Source organism: Coenobita brevimanus, chromosome 111, assembly GCF_032717465.1.
Source record: "Coenobita brevimanus isolate Jiangsu-jjx chromosome 111, ASM3271746v2, whole genome shotgun sequence".
Taxonomy (NCBI): Eukaryota; Metazoa; Arthropoda; class Malacostraca; order Decapoda; family Coenobitidae; genus Coenobita; species Coenobita brevimanus.
The window spans coordinates 32159094-32177749 of NC_137064.1; the positions used below are offsets into that span (position 1 = coordinate 32159094).

Below are 18656 nucleotides of genomic sequence, written 5' to 3' on the forward strand. Positions count from 1 at the left end.
GATTTATATATATATTAAAAGCTAATGTGGATTTTATACATACCGGTATATTAAAAGCTAATGTGGATTTAAACTAATACATTCCTGCTCCATAGGTGTTGTGTGCCTGCTGCTGACTCTGCTATCGTGGCAAACAACTCTAGTCTTTCTTCCTGAGGAATGCTAAAGATTGCTTGTGCCCCCTGGTGAATGAAGAAGTGTGTCCTCAGCCGAGTGATGGCAAAGAACTTTGGTGATGGTCCCTTGCCATGTGTTGGCAAGAAACTCCAGCTGAGACCCCTGCTGAGTGATGGTGAAGAACTGTCTGTGGTTGCCTGTTGAGTAATAGCCAAAAACTCTGGCTGTGATCCAATGCTGAGTGATGATGAACTCTTACCTGTTCATACCAGATGTCCCTACTTTTGAATTAATTACAATGTATTTTTAATATGCAATACAAAAGTGGAATTTACTGTCTTGTTTTCTTATCTTTTCGTTTTTGTAGTATTTCAGCTGAATCAGCCAGACTGAAATGGCTAATATACCTATGAGCAGCTTAACATATTAAAGACAGTCTTTTTAACATTTCAAGACTGCATTATGGAAAAAGAAAACTTTGAAATCTACAAATCTGTTATTAATGGAAAATTATAAATTATAAATAAACATTAAAAAAAAATGGAAAGTAAAAAAATTCAATGGAAAATTCAATGGAAAAGAGTATATAAACCAAAAAACTTGAAAAAGTTTTCAATTTTTTATGAATTATTAACAAGAAAAAACTACCAAAAATGGACTTTCAGGTACCCCCAAAATGTACCTAAGTTGATTGCAAAGATTAATGGAACCAGGTTTCACGTCGAGCCTTCCGTAATCTGAAGAGTGTCCGGAGACATCCTGAAACAAAAGAAAGGTGTTATAATAGGTACAGTCACCTCCACTTCTAACGAGTACAGCAGGTGGTGTGCTTGGTGAAATGTGGGACCACTGTGTTTGTTTACATCGTAGTACTAGTGAGTGAATGGGCAGACCTGGCAGAGTTTCCCCTTCGCTACAGTGTAGTACCCACAGAAACAATTTTCTATCAAGTCATACTCTGTCTACAAATACAAGTGTCTGCCATGTATGAATAGTGGAAGGTAGAGAGAAAAATAGTAACGCCATTGGCTCCCACTGTTTCTCTGACGGCAAATGACTGAGGCGAGGTGGAACGGAGGGAAGGGAGGGACAGATGGTGGGGGCGCATGTATCGAAACTTTGTTGTGTTTCGTTTAGAAAGATGAAGCAAGTGATTATACAGATATTCTGAGGTGATCTGTAACTCCGTATGCAATAATGTGTATTGGATGAATGTTGGAGTCTTAATGTTCACCATACAGTGAGGTGAACAACTGTAGTTTAGCATAAACGTTAGAAGCTGTGATGTCCTGTGTCTCGAAATGTGTTTCACCTGAGTCTAGTGAGTGTGCGACTCAACTGCCGTAACATTTTTGTGGCTGGACCAGGGTGATCATAAATGATTCATAATTATGCACGTGACACAAATGCCATATTGTGCATCATCCAATCTGTTGTATTGTGAGGAAAAACAATCATTATATTCGCAAACCATGGTATAAGTAGATGTCCTGTAGCATAGGATTATAGCTACTTTGAGTGTTGGACAGCTGTTGGCTTATTGTGCGATAATGTTGTGCAGTCATCATACTGATGGATCATGCTCGGGTAATGAGATACTGTATTTGCATAATGCATGCATATCTTGTATTATAATAATTGAAATAATGGTGTTACAGATTTTCAGTCCAAAAATGATGTCGCTTTCTTCGAGGTTCTATTTCATTACTCTGGATAGTTGTGACACGACATCCACAAATATTGATCATCGTATACTACACTCTTTTTAAAACATTCACATGTTAGTTTTCATACAAGTATTACACATTCAGGCCGTCCTTAGCTCAGGCGCATTATACTGTTTAATCGTGTGTCTACACTCACACACTGTTCATCCAGAGGGAGCAATATTTCCATTACCATGCATGTCTGTCCGTTGTCTGCCATTATAACGCAAGGTTATAATATGTGACCGCAGCTACACAAAATATATTGGTGGCGTGGTGCTGCTGGGAGAGTGTAAAACTGCATAACTATAGTCTACCTGTGATTGTGCAGGGCATCTGGTAATAAGCTTCACCGACTTATTCACACTTCTGCCAAGCTAGCAGCCAAAGTCGCGGTTTTGGTGACTGTACTGACTGACCATTGAACACACTTTCACCTTCCAGCAGTCTGAATGAGGCCCTGTTTTTAACCAATTGAAGCATTAAGTAATACAGTGAATAATGCAATATTATATGTAAAGTAAGGGGTGTTTTAGGCACCGTGTCATCATACAGGCTTATACAGTATAACACAGCCAAGGATAAGCTGGACCTATAACAGAATAAAGATTGAGTACTGCTGGAATGTCCAAGGAAACGTAAGCAACACTGGTGCACCAGCACCTGGATGGTAAAACCAAACCACCGCTCTTTAGGAAAAATACTCCCGGGTTCTGAAGCTACCCCATGTCATCCAGTAGATTTCCACAAGATCATTGATAAGGCTTCAACCGTCGTAGTGATGCAATATCATAAGGAAGTCAGTATCGGGTCTCGTTACCCATTATACGTGGAAGGGCCGGAATTTGTGAGACAGACAGATAGACAAACAGACAGATTGGTGCATTCATGGTGTCATTACAAGTTGCTACTACATGACATAATAGACCCAGGAAAGGATAGGGTGATCCCTGTCTCCCTGGGTGTCCTTCTACAGTGACAATAGCCTCATATCACCCACCTGTGACAGTCTGGGCATAACAAGACTCCCTGCTTACAGGTTATTTAAGAGAGAGAGAGAGACAGGGGGGGTTTCTGTCTCTCTCTTTCTTTATATATATATATAATATATACTCTCATCTTAAATGTCGGGACCAACTGCCTAGCCCCAGGTTCCTACGCTCCTCGTGGGGCAATGTAGGATTGGATGATGGATGGATGGATGGATGGATGGATATATACATACATACATACACACACACAAATATATATATATATATATATATATATATATATATATATATGAAAGAAGGAGAGAGACACACTCCTCTCTCTCTCTCTCTCTCTCACACATACACACACACAAGCACACACAAATTCCAGCCCTTCCTCGTATAATGGGTAACGAGACCTGACATTGACTTCCTTATCATATCGCATCACTATGACGATTGCAGCCTTATCAATGACCTTGTGGAAATCTACTGGATGACATGGGGTAGCTTCAGAACCCGGGGGTATTTTTCCTAAAAAGCGGTGGTTTGGTTTTACCATCCAGGTGCTGGTGCACCAGTATTGCTTACATTTCCTTGGACGTTCTAGCAGCACTCAACCTTTATTCTACCGTAAGTCCAGCTTATCCTTGGCTGTGTTATACTGTATAAGCCTGTATGATGACACAGTGCCTAAAACACCCCTTACTTTACATATAAAATTGCATTATTCACTGTATTACTTAATGTTTCAATTGGTTAAAAACAGGGCCTCATTCAGACTGCTGAAAGGTGAAAGTGTGTTCAATGGTCAGTCAGTACAGTCACCAAAACAGCGACTTTGGCTGCTATCTTGGCAGAAGTGTGAATAAGTCGGTGAAGCTTATTACCAGACGCCCTGCACAATAACACGCAGACTATAATTATGCAGTTTTACACTCTCCCAGCAGCACCACGCCACCGATATATTTTGTGAAGCTGCAGTCGCATACTAAAACCTTGTGTTATAACGGCAGACAACGGACAGACATGCATGGTAATGGAAATATTGCTCCCTCTGGATGAACAGTATGTGAATGCAGACGCACGATTAAATAGTATAATGTGTCTTGAGCTAAGGAGGGCCTGAATGTGTAATACTTGTATGAAAACTAATGTATGAATGTTTTAAAGAGGGTATAATATACGATGATCAATGTTTGTGGATGTTGTGTCACAACTATCCAGAGTAATGAAATAGCACCTCGAAGAAAGCGACATCATTTTTGGACTGAAAATTTGTAACACCGTTATTTCAATTATTTATAATACAAGATATGCATTCATTACGCAAATACACTATCTCATTACCCCAGCGTGATCCATCAGTATGATGACTGCACAACATTTTTGCACAATAAGCCAACAGCTGTCCAACACTCAAAGTTGCTATAATCCTATGCTACAGGACATCTACTTATACCATGGTTTGCGAATATAATGACTGATTTTCCTCACAATATAAAAGATTGGATGATGCACAACATGGCATGACTGTTGTGTCACGTGCATAATTATGAATCGTTTATGACCACCCTGGTCCAGCCACAAAAATGTTACAGCAGTTGAATCACATACTCAGTAGACTCAGGTAAACCACATTTCGAGACACCAGACATCACACCTTCTAAAATTTATGCTCAACTACAGTTGTTCACCTCATTGTATGGCAAATATTAAGACTCCAACATTCATCCAATACACATTATTGCATACAGAGTTACAGATCACCTCAGAATATCTGTATAATTACACGCTTCATCCTTCTAAACGAAACACGACAAAGTTTCGATACATGCGCCCCCACCACCTGTCCCCCTCTTCCCTCCATTCCACCTCACCTCAAAGTCATTTGCTGTCAGAGAAACAGTGGGAGCCAATGGCATTACTATTTTTCTCTCTACCTTCCACTATACATACATGGCAAACACTTGTATTTGTAGACAGAGTGACTTGATAGAAAATTGTTTCCGTGGATACTAGATACTGTAGCGGAGGGGAAACTCTGCCAGGTCTGCCCATTCACTTACTGTTGCTACGATGTAAACAAACACAGTGGTTCCACATTTCACCAAGCACACCACCCACTGTACTCATTAGAAGTGGAGGTAACTGTACCCTCCAAAAATTCCCCACCCCTTTCCCCTTCCTCCCTCACCATAAGAACTTGCAGGGTGAGAAAGGAAGGGCAAAGGAGTGGGAGAGTTTTGGAGAGGACATGCAGAGAACACAGTGAGTGGGAGTGTGTGTACAGTTGCGGTCAAAATACTGGTCCACTTCATGAACAATAATATGCCAGGAAGTGAGTGATTACTCCTGAAACCGTGAGGCCATCTTCAAGCACAACAAACCTTTCAGTATATTACATATGAGTTTCATAATTCATGGACTAAAAACATGTGCAGTATTTTTGTCCACAACTGTACCAACCAGGCTCATGGCATCAACACACACAGACGGCCATCTTGGAACTGAATGTTGCCACCTAGTATTTTTATGGGCAAATTTTTCAACTTAGTAAAATTTTGAGATGTCAACTAGCATTATTATGAATGACTTTTTGACAGTATTTTTTGACTATACTTTTTTTACTAAGATTTTTTTTTTTTAATGTTTCGATACCAACAACAAAGAACTGTGGATATCTTGGATTTGAAAGCTGCCAATCAGTACTATCAAGAGCAAATATTCTGACTCAGTAAAATTTTAAGATGTAATTTTGAGATGCCAACTAGTATTTTTTAGTGAATTTTGGACTTAGTATAATTTTGTGATGCTTAGATACCAATGATACAAGAGTGAGGCATCGATTAATTACTTTGTTATAAATTCTGTGGACATTAATAACAGCAATGAAAGGGACTTACAAATTACTTTCTTTTTCTTACTTCAAAAAAGATATATAACAAAACATTGAATTTACAGGATAATGTTGCCCATAAAATTATTATTTTCAGATTAATCGAGTCAATGCTGGCTTGTAATTAATACAGGGTGGTCCATATATTACTCTCGTCTAATCTTATGGGGACAGCAGTCTGGTTGCGAGAGGAGCAAAAACAATTTGGCTGTTCACAAAGTTAATAACTATGCAATCAGTGGACATTAAAAAGCAAATACTTTACCACTACACCTCAATGGGGTTATACAATTAATGGACATGGAAAAACAGATATTATAACACTAGGCTTGAAGAGGGTTATGGGAGTAGAAAGTGACACAGGGGAGACAATGGTACACATCACTTAGCCATCCCCCCGCCTAAGATGGGTAATACACGGACCGCCCTGTATGACGCAAGAGGCCGTAAATGTGTACTGATTCACAAATTTATGATCAATTTACAGTTTTAACCATTACTGAGTTTTTGCAGGAAGGACAGGGAACAGAGGACACAGACTCTCCCTTGTCTCCTGTTCTTCTGGCAAAAACATAACTTACTTCTTTCACTTTAACTTGGCCCAGATTTTTATAAGTTTGCAACATATTTCATGTAGGTTAGTGTACAAAAAAACAATACAGCACTACCGTATGGCTGTACATTCTTTCCACATCGTTTTGTGACTAACTTTTTGCATGAGCTGAGTGAGTGAGAACACTGTACAGTACTCAGGCTGAAATGTGTAAATTCTTGTCCCATATGGCTTGAAAATTTTCTGGCTTGAGAACCACCAAAATTTTACTTTCTTTTCTCAGCTATGGAACCAATTGTGATAGGTTGTACCATTTTGAAACTGTCATAATATCATGTCTTCCACTGGTACCAAACTTTTACCACAAAAGAGCCAAACAGCCAAAAAATGCTCAAAACACTTTCACTATGCAAGAATAGAGCAATGATTCTCCCCCCCCCCCAGCTATTATGCCAATCATGGAACATCATACTATGAAAATGTCATAAGAATTGCTTTCCAGTGGTATAATTCATTTTCGAAGAGTCAAATATACCCTAAAAATGCCCCCATAACAACCTTGCTCACTCAGACATGTCCCACATCTGCGGTGTGGACGGCTATTTCTTGATACCAGATTTAATGGAAATCAATAGTTACAGCTCAGTGGCAAAAAAAAAAAAAAAAAAAAACACTAGGACTCTACATCCTTTCCACAACACTATAACCATATTCTAGTGTTAATCTGATGTTAAAACTCAGGATTCATGATAGACAGAAGGCAATTTTGGGCCAAGTTAATGGGAAACAAGTATAGTTATGACAGGCCCAAATTAATGGGAAACAAGTATAGTTATGACAGAAATGTTCACAAATTATTTTGTGAGCACTCCCAGTACACATATATACATGGCCACAAGGAACTGACCGCATACAAAAGATCATAATCTGGCGGCAGTAGGAGACTTCTTAGCGTATTTTCTTTAGCAATACGACTGACAGAGTGAATGAGCAAAGCAAGCCAACGAGAACACTATTAGATGCAGCTAGGTGGTGGAGCACAGCACCTAAACTGTTATCTGGGAAACTATAAAAGCATAAGTAGATCTATGCAAATCAATATAAAGCTTAAGAGGTAACAGGTGTTACACGTCAATTTTCTCAATATCTGCCACCATATGGCAGGGGAAAAAAAAAAAAAAAATCTCTGAAACTATTAAGATACACTACTGAAAAGCTTATGAAAAATTAATGCATCTTAGTAAACTCAGCTTTTTCATTATGTCCCACAATACCGCTGTTAAAAAGCCAAAATGTGCCAAACTGAGCACCAAACTAAGTTGTCCCAGAAATTATCAAGCTACTGCACATTTACATATAATGTCTGAAAACTTGAAAGTTATGGGTATCACTAAGTGGTTTTCTTCACACTTTCAAAGTGTGCATAAACATCAGGCTAGTGAGGTGGCAGAGTCTTCAAACTGAAATGTCAATGTGTGCAATAATGTTAGGCAAGTGGAATGGCTGTTTCCTAAAAATTTCAAAGTTGCACTAATATTAGGCAAGTTAAATGGTGCTCTCCAAAATTTCAAAGAGAGCAATAATATACGGCAAGTGGGATGGTACAACTCTTTTTGCTAAAATAATGGCATTAGCAAGCTTGCTCACTCATACAAGTTTCATATTTTCAAGAGTGAAAGTGTAAACAGTAACTTGATTTTACTCATTAACAGCATACTGATGATATGCATGTACCGGTATGCAGTTTATTCTATGTGACCTCATAATACATACATTTATAAATACAAAATACATATAATGAATAGACACAGATAATATACAACAATGAACTGTCTAACTCTAAAACTTCTAGTCAAATGAAATCTATCCAACCTCTAAAACTTCTAGTCAAATGAAATCTAACCTCTTAAAATCTAATCAACATCTATCTAACCTCTAAAAATTCTGGTCGAATTTTGTTTCACTAAACCTGAAAAACTCATAAAATAGAGTGATCAAGAATGTTATCACTTGCATGAGCTCTGGGTACGGTAGAGTAAGGTGAGGGGAGGTAAGGTAAGGTAAGGTAAGGTAAGGTACGGTAAGGTATGGTACGGTAAGGTAAGGTAAGGTACGGTAAGGTAAGGTAAGGCAAGGCAGGGCAGGGCAAGGTAAGGCAGTGTTGGTTGGGTAAGATATGGTAGGGAAGGTTAGACATGGCAAGGTATGTTGGGCAGGGAAGGGTATGATATGGTAAGGCAAGGTAAGACAGGGTAGGGTAGGGTAAGGCAAGGTTGGATGGGGTAAGATATGGTAGAGATAGTTAGATAGGGTAGAGTACGTTAGGCTGGGTAGGGTATAGTACAGGTAGGTAAGGTAAGGTGAGGTAGGGTAAGACCTGGTTAGGTAAAGTAGAGAAGGGAAGGGTAGAGTAAGGTTGGGTCAGGCAGGGTAAGGCTGGGTCAGGTAGGGTAGGGTACAGTAGGGTAAGATAGGATAGGGTAGGGTAAGACAGGGTAGGGTAAGATAGGGTAGGGTAAGATAGGGTATGGTATGGTAGGGTAGGGTAAGGGTAAGGGCAGGGCAGGGTAGGGTAAGGTTGGGTCGGGTAGGGTAGGGTAGGGTAGGGTAGGGTAGGGTAAGGTAAGGTAGGGTAGGGTAGGGTAGGGTAGGGTAAGGGAAGGTAAGGTACGGTATGGTAAGGTAGGTCCGAGACAGGTAAGGTAGGGTAGGGTAAGGAAGCTAATGTAAGACAGAGAACAGTAGGGTAAGGTAAAGTATGGTAAGGTGAGTTACTCTGCATCAAATACCAGGAACATGGGAGGGGGGGAGGGGAGTCCATATAATCAATAATTTCTTTTGATCACCCTGTAAAGTTTTTTAAATGTGCTTCCCCCCCACCACCCAGCTCAATGAAAATAAAAGATAATAGCCGAGAGTCTGGAAATTTACTTACTGTCAAAATCTGGACTGACCTCTCTAAAACTAAGTGTGCGATGGTGTAAGTCCCTAATTTCTTATGGTCGTTAATGGAACACCTGTGGCCTAATTACTTCCGCCAACAAAGTTGGAGAAGGGTAATTATTCATCTGAGTCTGTCTGTCTGTCTGTTTGTTGACATGATACTGTAATCTCAAAAAGATGTTATCGGATTTCAACAAAATCTGGTGGATATGTAGGCACTGGGTCATGAAGTTGCTATGATTTTGAGGTGGATCCAGATGCAGAAGTAAATGATAAAATTTAATGGTGTCAGTGGAGGTATGCTTCTTTTTTACTTTAACAGGGCAGACTATGACTGTTGTATTTATTACCTTCCCCACTAAGGTTGCATGGAGGCTGGTATACATGGTAAACCATGAATTACACTAACACTGGTGAAGATGTGCACTTTCTGAATGCTCTCTAGTTGTCTGATGTGATCATCCTGCATTCTACCTTATAGAATGCAGGCAGCAATGATACAGATTGGTCAGACATGTTGTATCATCACATTTAGGGGACACCCATAACTGTCAGATGTGATCAGCCTGGATTCAACATTAGTGTGAAGTCATTAACAATACTGAATGGTCAGACATTCAATCACTGTCTCATGCTTCAGAAGTAACTGCCAAACACTATGAGCTTGTCCACACTTTCACAGTTTTAATATGACCCTAACACCTATGCTACTCAGGATCACACTCTAAGTGCCTTTGGAGATTTCATAAGATCTCTTCCTTACTTATTTATCCTGCTATGAGATCTTTTATCAAAGAGGCTGTATCATCAACATCCGGACCTCCTTTAAAATCCGAGCACAGACTCTCAAACTGTTACAAATCGTACAGCATATCTCAAGTCTCTGTTTTTTTCCGCAACAGCTTCCAGCAATTGTTGGAAAGTGATTAGCTGTTTTTGGCTCTTGGTTTAGCTTCCAGTACATTGAAAATATCAGCTGTACCATGGCCAACTCCAATACAGGAATTCTTTAGGTGGAAACATTGTGTCATTTTTGTATTAGATTAGATTACATCTCATTATCCTTGTTTACGCAATGAAGAAGCCAGGTGGCTCACCTGCTTGGTTAAACAAACATTCCTCAATTTTCTTCATATCCCCAAATGGAGGATAGTAGACTGCAAAGGAAGAGTTCATATTCAAATAAACCTGGGGTTGCAAATACTACTACGTTGACTGATGTTACTGAACTCGAGAGCTTGAACTGGGAGTGTGGCCCACTCAACTGGACAGACTCAGTTATTTCCTCCATTCCCCCCCCCCCCCAATTCCCTACACCCTACCTCACCCTCCCATCCAAGGGTAGGAAAAGAGGTATGGGTGATAATGATACTGATGCAAAATATGCTGATACAGTATTGAGACGGTATAACAAGCATACCGTACTTGAAAAATGTTATTAGGTAGTATGCAAACAGTAAATCACTAAAGAAGAGATGCTACAAAACCTCCTGTGCCACCAAGAAAAATGACCCTAACTCTAACACATACAGTACAGGAACACTAGACATGTGGGATCAAATGGGCCTTTCCTAAACTAGTGAAGAACCTCATGCCTGAAAATTCTTAGGATGCTAAACTGACATACCATATGGGCCCCTGCTAGAATGACATACCTTATGTATAAAAATTCTTGGGATGTAGCTACCTGACCAGGCCTGCATCTACAGAGCACATGAAAAAGAAATCTGGTTTACCTTTAACATCACAGTGAGATGAATGGATGCAGATGGTTTTAGTGCAGATAGATTTCTTGCAATTATCTCCATCATGAGCAGCAGCAGCCCAAGTTAGTCCACTGCAGAATAAAGGTTTCTCCTATCTTCTTCCACTCTGATGTATTGACTGTCAGCATGATCCATCAAATCCCTAGGGAATCTTGAAGTCACAACAACATGGGAAGATGAGCCACTCTTCCATCTGTCGACAAAAATCATTATCAGCATCATCATCTTCAATTCTATTCTCACTATTATACATGAAGTAGTTACAATCCAGAAAAATGAAAATACAGAAGTCATCATCACCATCATCATCCAGACCACCTTTTCCACCCTACGGCAGGGTGAGGAATAGCAACGTGCAGACGGCACAGGTTTGCCCAGTCCAATGGGCCACACTTCCATTCACTCATTATTCAAGCCCCCGGAATCCTGGCCGTATCTGATACACCAAGAAACTTTCACCACACTCTGTAGCTTCACATAAACGTATCCAATAGAATCAATCCGAATGCTGTCACGTTAAAAAGGGGTGCCAAATCCCTGATCATGCACTTCTTCTAACAACATTCATCCAGCCTGCTCGATCTCTTGTCAGTCCCCTAGCCTCACCGACTTCCATAATACTCATCCTCACACACTCATCCACCATATCTCTCCACCTTCTCCTTGGCCTACCTCACCTCTTCCCTCTTTCAAACTCGCTCAGATATACCCTTTTCACCATTCTATTGTTATCCATTCTCTTCACATGACCATACCATCTCAGTACACTTTCTTCAATTTTGGTGTCCGTAGACTTCTTCACCAAGCATCTTTCACGAATCACATTATTTCGTATCCTATCCACTCTCTGTACTCCACACACATTCCTCTGCAGTCCCATCGCCACTGCTCTCACTCCTGACTTTTCATTTTCATGTCACACCACAGTCGCACATCCATATGTTAAAAGTGGCACTAACACTCCTTCACGTAAGCCTCGCACAGTTGCAACACACAAGTAATTATCATCAATATTTTCATTCATCAAGCTTTGCAATTCCCACTCACTCACTCAGGGTAAATGCTGCGGGGTGCAAACTCCTAGTGCTGTTACCAATATCAATCACCGAAACGACATATTGCTGATATTTGCATGTTTTCTGATACCTAACCGATACCGATATTTACTAATGGTATCAGGATATTAGAAATGGATGGAAGAAACATTAAAATTACTCTTATTGACAATTTTGTTCACTGTTTTGCCTGATTCTGTGTGAAAGAATGTAGTTACCTTGATACTGTTTTGCAGCTTAACAGTCTTACCCTACTCAAAATCATTAAAGTCCCTAAGTGGGTGAGGTCCAAAAGCAGAAAGTTGAGAGTGAGGAATACTGTGTGCACTGGTGGTGTGAAAGTGTGGTGGTTGTGTGGGTTTATGGACGTAAATAGTGTACACACCCAGTCGAAATGAGTGCAAAATGCCCACACACATTACTTATTCCTTTTTTTTAGCCGTAATATTTACAGTCACTCTTCACTGTAGTCAAAATAAAGAAGTGATTTACTGCACATAATAAGAAAGAAGGCAGTAGATGGTGGCAGTAAGAGGACAGTAACTCTGAGACAAGAGGATGAATAACACTTGGCAACTTAAGCTCTGGTTATAAAATGAAGCAATCTTTTAGTAGACGGAAAAGTGATACAGATAGATCTTGCCTACGGTACTTCGTTATTATGCTATATGTACAGCACAAGGTCTGCAATTTGGTAGTGTGTGTGCATGTGTGCGTGCGTGCGTATGTGCATGTACCATCTGACTCACAGATTCCTACCAGTCTGCCACAGCTCCTTGACAAAAGACTGCAGTCTACGTATTTATGTTGCACTTGATTCTAACCACAGATATAATATTATGGTTTAAATATTTTCTATGTTTTATTTCAAGCATTTTACCATTTAAGACTGTCATGGAATGTGGGATATCGTGATATCTTTCAAATAATCATTACAGCATTTAGTTCAAACCTAAAATGGAGGAGAAATAAGTGCTAGAGCCTAAGATCACTAGGTCATTCATTCATTCATTGCCAGACGCCATGTATCCCAAACGGGGTGGCCAAGGGCTTAGAGTTAATTGTTTTACAGGGAGGGGCACTAATCCTCCACCAACCCCACTTGACACCAATGAAAATATGTAAATGTTTGTTTTACCTAGTGATCTTGAAGATCAGTAAAACAAACATTTACATATTTTCATTGCTGCTCAGCTGATTTCGATAGGATTCCCATAATCAGATAATTTTTCCCTTCCGATACTGATATTAATAGGCTTTTGCATGCCAATCTACAGCACTATAAACTTCACTCACCTCCTCACTCCATCCATGAAGGTTCCCTCATGCAAGTGTCAAGGCAAGGACTCTTCCCCCATTCAGTATCTCCAAACAAAAATGACTGGCATAGTTCAGGCAAGATTTACAGCCTTCTTCTGGGTGCCTTCCTTCCCAAGTTGATGCTTTCAGATATCAGCCTGTGAAAAGATTCAATCTATGGAAAACATGCCATATACCTTGAATTACTGTTCACAAATTATGAAAAAATAAAAATAAATAAATAAATATATAAAACTTCAACATTATGAAAGTATTTACTGGGAGAGATTTGCTTAGATGGTGATCTCTCCTAGTTTGCTGGCAAGAATACCATATTTCACTCAGCACATATTTTGGTGCACACTGTTTCTTGGTTTTAATGAAATGAAATCAATATACACCTTTTCCTGAAACTAATTTGCTGTACTTTCATTATTGGATATTCACCAGCTTTTCCACATGCTAATCCTGTGATGCTTTGTTGGGGACAACACACCTTCATTTTACGACTGCGATGCATTTTTGAAAACCAATCACTTAATGAATTTTGTGTTGTAATCATGAAGGCAAGAAAAAGATCACATATTGGTAAAAAGAAACCTGGTAAAAAGAAATCATGCATCACAGTGACTAAATAATAAAAAAAAAAATAAATAAATAAATTCTTATTGAGCTCATGAGCAAATGACTGTACGGTACAATATTGTAATTGTATAACGAGAGTGCGCAGTACAGTATTTCTTATACTAACTGGCAAACAGGGTATTCAGTTTTATGTTTTCTATAGGTTCCTCTCATCAATAGCAACAACCTTTTCCTTTACCATTTCCTAAGCTTGATGAAATTAGAATAATGATTAAAATTGCCAACCTCATTGTCTCATTTTCCTTCCAAGCAGCCTGATTGGGTTAGATGAGGTTAAATTACGCTAATGCTTTGGGAAGTCTGAGGAGCAAAGGCACCCAGTTGGGTTGTTAGATGTGGTTAGGTTTGGATAAAACATGGGTTTTCTGATCTGTTATATAATTTATTTGATATTAACCATCATTTTCCAGTGAACTTGCTTCTTTTCTCTGCATGGGTTCCCACATTCAACAGAGGGATGGAGGAGGCTGGAAAAACAGGGAATTAGTCAAAGTCAAATGAACTACAAAAAATAATCAGAAAACCCTTCTACCCACAAAACTATGTCTGACTGAAAGTAAAAATTTATTCTTTGGGGAATTAAAATTCTACAATAATGAGGTCACAATGTTGTGGAGTGTGATAGCACTACAGGGAAAAAAAAAAAAAAAAAACTTACCCATCTCAACAGGACAAAATGCACAGGCACTGCCATGCCTTAAAGTGGTGATAAAATCCTCCATTACCCCTGGGGGTAGGGGGGTTTCAAGAATACTCCCCCAGTATCCCTGCTTGTCGTACGAGGCGACTAAAAGGGTTGGTGGTGGGTTAGTGCCCCACCCTGTAAAAAGAACTAACTAAAAAAGCAAATAAAGCGCCTCGGACCCGGACGGACCATACGTTGACGACTAAGGAACGGACAAAGGACATTCTGAGAGTAGGAACGTGGAATGTGAGAGGAGTGAATGATGAAGTGAAAGAGAGAGAGATTGTCCAGGTGCTTGAGGATGCAAAAGTGGATATATGTGGATTGACTGAAACTAAATGGAAAGGTGAAAGGATGAGAGAATGGGAATACGGTGTAGGTATATGTGCGGGAGTCAGTGAGAATGAGAGGGCAAGAGAGGGAGTATGTCTGATGATAAGCAAGAAGTGGAAGGAGAATATAAGAGAGTATGGAACAGTGGGTGCAAGGATTGTATGGGTGAGGATGAAAGTAGGTATACAAGCATGGGCGATTGTATGTGTGTATGCTCCAACAGAGGATCGAGTGGCAAGAGTGAAAGATGAGTTTTGGGCGAGAGTAGAAGCATGTATGGACAAGTTTGAGAGGAGCGAGAGAGTGCTGTTGATCGGAGACATGAATGGCAAAGTCGGGAATGTACGAGTGGATGGAGTGGTCGGTCAGTGGGGTGTGCCAGCGGAAGTAGATGGGAATGGTAGTGCTTTGGTGGACATCTGTGCTGGTAAGGGGTTGGCAATAGCCAACACCTACTTTCGTCATAAGATGATCCACCGGTATACATGGAGAGTAATGAGGAGGATGGATGGTGAACTTGTTGAACGAAAGGCAATGATAGACTACGTGTGTGTGGATGAGCGAATGAGAAGACAAGTGTTGGATGCAAGGGTGTGGAGAGGGTGGGGGAATGGAGTCTCGGACCATCACTTAGTGATGGCCAAGGTAGAGCTGCAAAGAAAGTGGTTGAGGAGGCGAAGGGGAAGACAGGAGGAAGCAGCTCCTGTGAGAAGAGTGGAGAAATTGCAAGATAGTGAGAAGAGGACAGAGTATAAGAGCATAGTGGAAGAAAGATTGGGGAGGTATGAGCTAGAGCAGATGGAAGGGGTGGAAGACGTATGTAAGATATTCACGGAAGAGATAAGCGCAGCGTGTGAGGCGGTTTGTGGAGTGAGGAGGAGATGCAAGGGTGTGCAAGGGACAGCATGGTGGAATGATGAGGTGAAACGAGCTGTGGAACAAAAGAAGAAGGCATATGGTGAATGGTTGGCGAGTAGAGGTAGGGGAGAAGATGAGAGAGAGAAGAGAGAGGTATATGTGAGCAGGAGAAGGGAGGTTAAGAGACTGGTGAAGGAGAGTACGAAGAAAGTGGATGAAGAGTTTGGGAGGAATCTGAGTGTGAAATGGAGGGAGAGTAAGAAATTGTTTTGGAAGGAGGTAAAGAAAGTAAGGCAGTGTGAAAGGGGAAATAGTAGGGGAGTGAAAGATAGGAATAATAGATTGTTGGTGGAGAAGAGAGAGAAATTGAGGAGATGGAAGGAGCACTTTGAGGATTTGTTGAATGTAGAGAGTGAGAGCAGTGTGAGTATAAGTGGTTGGGGAATGGCTGGGAGAAGAAGAGATGAGAGGAGGGAGGAAGAGATCAGTAGGTCGGAAGTAGTGGAAGCGATGAAGAAGATTAAGCTGGGAAAGGCCCCAGGAATTGATGGAGTGTGTGGTGAAATGCTTAGGTATGGGGGTGAGATTGTTGTGGAGTGGATATGGAAGTTGTGTAGATTGGCTTGGGAAGAGGGAAGGGTTCCAGAGGACTGGAAATCAGGTATAATTGTTCCTCTGTACAAAGGAAAAGGGGAGAGAGAAGTATGTGGTAACCATAGGGGTATTTGCCTTCTTAGTGTGACTCGTAAAATATATGGCAGAATACTCATTGATAGGGTTAGGCATATGACAGAGGAGCTAGTTGGAGAAGAACAAGGGGGATTTAGGAAGGGAAAAGGGTGTGTAGATCAGATATTTGTTCTAAGATGTTTAGTGGAGAAGTATCTAGAGAAGGGAAGGAAAGTGTATGCTGCCTTCATGGACTTGGAGAAAGCTTATGACAGAATAGACAGGAAAGGTATGTGGAAGGTGTTAAGAATATATGGAGTGGAGGGGAAATTGTTGAGTGCTGTGAAGAGTATGTACGAGGGAGCTAGGGCTACAGTGCGAGTGGATGGTGAGCTGAGTGAGTTCTTTGATCTCAATGTGGGACTGAAACAGGGGTGTGTAATGTCTCCATGGCTGTTTAATATATATATGGATGGGGTCGTAAAGGAGGTACAAGGTAGGGCAGTGGATGTGGGGGTGGCCCTAATGAATGAGGGTGAGATTTGGAAGTTTCCGGTGTTGCTGTTTGCTGATGATACAGTATTGTTGAGTGAAGATGAATGGGAGTTGCAAGGTTTGGTGAATGAATTTGGGACAGTGTGTAGGAGGAGGAAGCTGAAAGTTAATGTAAACAAAAGTAAAGTTATGGTGTTTGAGAGGAATGAAGTCACAGAGTGTGCAGTGAGGTTGGATGGTGAGGATATGGAGAATGTGAGTGCATTCAAGTACTTGGGTAGTGTGATGAGTAAGGATGGAACTTTGGGGAATGAAGTACGTGAAAGGGTACAGCAGGGAAGGAAGGTTGTTGGCACACTGAAAGCAGTGATGAGAAACAAGGAGGTGAGTATGGAAGTTAAGAAGACACTGCATGATGGTATTGTGATCCCTACCCTGACGTATGGAAGCGAGGCGTGGACCTTGCAAGAGGGGAACAAGTCAAGAGTGAGAGCAGTGGAAATGATTTACTTGAGAGGAGCATGTGGAGTGACATGGAGGGACAGGTTGACGAATGAAGAAGTGAGGGAACGTTGTGGGGTAGATGTGGATGTGGTTGAAAAGATTAGGAGAAATACACTGAGGTGGTTTGGACATGTGGAGAGGATGGAGAATGAAAGACTGACTAAGAGGGTGTATGTAGGTGAGGTGGAGGGAGGGAGAGGGAGGGGTAGACCGAGGATGAGGTAGAGGGATGGAGTTGAGAGGTATATGAGGGAGGGGGGGTGAGTTGGGGGGAGGGGAGTCAAATGGTGGGTGACAGAGTGACTTGGAGGCGTTTTGTCTGCGGCCACCCTTTGCGGGATTAGGGCGTCGGGCGATAGATAGATAGACATTGCATGGCCCATATTGATAAACAACTTTGAGTAGCAGTCAAAGGTCTTCATGTGAGGGTCATCGCCTGTTCACTGAGGTGTGGCTTTTGAATCGGCACTTACTCAAAACATCCTGCCAAAATGGAAAAACGGAATTAGGTCTTTGTGAAAGGCTGAGAATATGAGTAGTGTACAGCCTAATATTCTCAGCTCCCACCAGCCTATGGCCCTCAACTGCTATCTTCATTTCTTACGCCATATTTATCTGATGCCTAACTTTACTCATCTTACCAGAACAAGATTTCTCTGATGCAGTGCGCCCAAATAAATGCGTTCATCTCGTACTGACAATAATGAACATGCTGATGCTGGCCTAAGGGGCAACCCCCAACAGACTCAGGACTGGGGGATACAGTTTTACTTCCAGACTCTGAGTCACCTAATCACAGTGCATGACCTACCCGAAGTGATGGCGTCTGCGTTTTCCACAATACGAAAATGCAACCATGCAGTGTGCATGCATGTGAAATTCACTAGCACAGCTCATGCCGTCCTCACTCACTGTTTATTTTAAGTATCTATACTTCCGGTAAAAAGACGATCACACTTGAGCCTAGAAAGGATCGGAATCTCTTCTCTAATCCTTCCTTCGTAAGTTGTCTGAATACGCACAAAACTCTCTAGAGTCTAGACCAATGTTGGAATTTGTTTTAAGTTGGTCTACGCCGATTAGGAAATGTTTCCACTTCATCTCTACGTAGCTGGACCTTTGCTTATCCGACTAACCAAAGTATAATTTCCATGCATT

At 40.9% G+C, this 18656-nt stretch overlaps 1 long non-coding RNA gene across 1 annotated transcript; it reads right to left on the reverse strand.

Moving 5' to 3' along the window:
• Nucleotides 1–765: 765 nt before the first annotated feature.
• On the reverse strand, nt 766–18408 carry LOC145417792 (uncharacterized). Its single transcript, XR_013900573.1, has 4 exons — nt 18310–18408; nt 13307–13467; nt 10926–11148; nt 766–876 (listed from the first exon to the last, which is right to left on the reverse strand). It is a non-coding gene; the product is annotated as an uncharacterized LOC145417792 (long non-coding RNA).
• Nucleotides 18409–18656: the final 248 nt, after the last annotated feature.